The sequence below is a fragment of the Penaeus monodon genome, chromosome 22 (genome assembly GCF_015228065.2).
Source record: "Penaeus monodon isolate SGIC_2016 chromosome 22, NSTDA_Pmon_1, whole genome shotgun sequence".
In the NCBI taxonomy this organism is placed as follows: domain Eukaryota; kingdom Metazoa; phylum Arthropoda; class Malacostraca; order Decapoda; family Penaeidae; genus Penaeus; species Penaeus monodon.
Window position 1 is genome coordinate 27,039,404 of NC_051407.1, and position 2,073 is coordinate 27,041,476.

General features: G+C 42.7%; 1 protein-coding gene across 1 annotated transcript in view; it reads left to right on the forward strand.

The window, feature by feature from the left end:
* Positions 1-2,073, forward strand: part of LOC119587057 (serine proteinase stubble-like) — a gene marked incomplete in the record, with an annotated part of 32,182 nt that overhangs the window by 21,428 nt on the left and 8,681 nt on the right.

A 2,073-nucleotide genomic window follows, 5' to 3' on the forward strand; every position in this document is an offset into this window, starting at 1 on the left:
TTTAAAATTTTCTGCTTTCAGTATGTGGAGTTGGTGATATTAACATTTTTTTTTTAATTTGTGTTTGGAGATACTAAATTTGAGATGCTAACTTTTTTTTATTCTGTGGTTTGTTTGATGTAGAGTCCTTTTATTTTTTGCAAGGATTTAAATACACAATGGATTATATATATATTCTTTTGTAAATAGAAATTCCATACCTAAAAACGGATTTGGGAAGTTTTTATATATCTGAATTCTCTTAAGATTTCTCACTTTTATTCCAGTTTCTTAATTACACTTTTATATTTTGTAATTTATATTTTTCTATCTGTGCATGTAAATTATATATGTAAATACATAAACCATTGTGTGCTAACTATATCAAATTATAATACCTGTAAGGACCAGTTTTATTATCTAGTGTTAAGATCAAATAAATGAAAAACAAAAACAAGACAAAAACATTACACATGAGCAATTCCTCACAGACTAGTTTTCATTATAAGCACTCTGCAAAAGCCTGTCTAGCGCGGAGGTTTCTTACTGACCATAAATACCTTCCTTTGACCAAGACCGCCGCTCTAATGGCCAGTAAATACAAGACTGATATATACAATCCTGTAAATATAATCTTGCTTTCCCAGACTTGAAAGGAAATCTTGCAATCTTGCTTTCTTGCGGTAAGTACTATCTTGGCGAAGACAAAGCACAAGACGATAGACTTTTTCTCTCCTCGACACCTGTGCTTTCCACGCCCTCCTGCCTCGCCTCTCTCCACCAGTCCCGTCTTTCTCTCTTTTCTTCACTGGTTTTTATTCTCATTTCTCACTGCCTCCCTTCCCGTCCGGCGTCGGCGGCAGCTCGTAAAGGAATGCAATAGATAGGACCAGTTTTCTGTACGTGTTGTTGCAACGGTTATTATGCAGTTGCTTGGATCCAGGGTCATGAGAGGCGCGTGCTCTTAGAACGATGATAGGTTTCATTTTGCAATTACTCCGGGGAAAGCAAAGATAATTCTTGCTTAGAGTAACATTTAAACATCGAATCAGCACGACGCCTCGAACGCTGGTCACTAAGCATCGGAAAGCCTGTTGAGGTTCGTGTCGGAAAGAGTCTGTTACGCAAACTGACCACAGATTCCCCCCCGAAGAAACTGTTAGCAAGAGCGACCTCGAACAGGCGAAGAAATATGCAATCAACCCAAGACAACAGGTTTAGTGAGAGATTGTACCCCGTAGTACAGGTCTTTAGAATGCAACCGAGATGAAGAAATTATAATAAATTTCTCTCCCTCTCTCTCGTCCTAACACTGACCAGTACTTCGGGCGCTGGCTACTCGAGGGAGCTGGAGCGACTGGAGGCCCGTTTAACCAGGAAGAGATTCGTCGATTCGGCATAATTGGCAGGAGAAACTAGCTCCTTGGATCCTTCGCCGGGTGCTTTCGCATCTCGAATGATTTTAGGAAAGTTTACAAGTGGAGCGGGAAATCGTTTCGGCTGTGGAGAAGGGCGGGGGCTTTGTCAACATAATCTGATTCGGGAGGGTTATGGTTCTTGAGAGGTCTCTCTCTCTATCTATCTTGGATATCTCTCCACAGATTTATTTTCGCGAGTATGTGTGTCCGTGGACCTCCCTACCTGTTTTTTTTTTATCTCCCTCGTCTTCATCCGTCCTCCAAAATTCCAGTCTCGGCGAGTCCCCCCCTGAGGAGACAAGAAAACGAGAAAAGAAAACGGGTCGTCGACGTCCTTCACCGGGTTCGACCTCGTTTCGCGTCCAGCCTGACCCTCTCGCCTCGAGGCTCGGCTTGTCGCCTGTCGCTTCTTTATTGCACAAAATTGCAGACCTCCCGGTGATATGCGCGACGGTAAACAAGCTCTGGGCAACAGAGGATCTTGCAGTAATAACGAGCTTCGTCGTGTCCGTAAGCATGGGGTTAGTGAGAAAGGAGGAAGCGAATTGTATGTTTACTGAGAGAGAGATTAATCGCACGAAACGTAAATGCATAATTGCAGATAATTGCACCTTCCAAGTAGAGAAAGTCTCCGTGTCGGTTCCGGAGTGGATGCTCGGTATTTTCGCTGCTCTAG